Source organism: Pteropus vampyrus, unplaced genomic scaffold (genome assembly GCF_000151845.1).
Source record: "Pteropus vampyrus isolate Shadow unplaced genomic scaffold, Pvam_2.0 Scaffold842, whole genome shotgun sequence".
Classification (NCBI taxonomy): domain Eukaryota; kingdom Metazoa; phylum Chordata; class Mammalia; order Chiroptera; family Pteropodidae; genus Pteropus; species Pteropus vampyrus.
Genome location: NW_011889623.1, coordinates 16,970 through 17,633, shown reverse-complemented (window position 1 = coordinate 17,633; position 664 = coordinate 16,970).

The window sequence follows — 664 nt, the reverse complement described above, 5'->3', positions numbered from 1 at the left end:
GCATTTACTTCAACGAGTACAAACTCAATTATAATTAAAAGTTATATCACCTATTGCTAAGGAGGGTTTCTTTACCTATCAAAAATATATTCTACAAAACTTAAACTGGCTCCACTTTAATGTACAAATCGTCATTTCATTATAGGCGAAATGAAACATAGTATACCCCATTGAGAATTCTGAACAGCTACCACCAGGGGGTCAGAAAATCGGCTGTGAAAAAATCTAGCTTAATCTAAAACACCGTCACATTTCGCACATCTAATCATGTCTTAAAGCAAAAGCGGTTTTATCTTTAAAAAGGGAATGGAAAATGCTGGTGCCGTTTTCCTTCTGAGAGGGGGTTGGTGTGTTCTGTGTCTCAGCAAGTCTCCTCGCTCTCCAGTAAGAGACAAAAAAGGCTCAACCTATTTACAAATTTAATCACACACGTGAGTGATAAGCAGTTTGTTGCTTTGACGACTACAAGATAAACGCATGTTTCAGAAATGCCATATCTAGAATGATTGAAAAATAAATGGACAACAGATATGATTAAAGATGGAAGGATTAAATCCAATAACGTATCAGCCTATGAAGAACACTTGGGAGGGTGCTGGCGACATAGGTGATAGACATGCAAGTTTTTGAGAAGATCCATATGACAAAGCCCGTGGGTGAAATA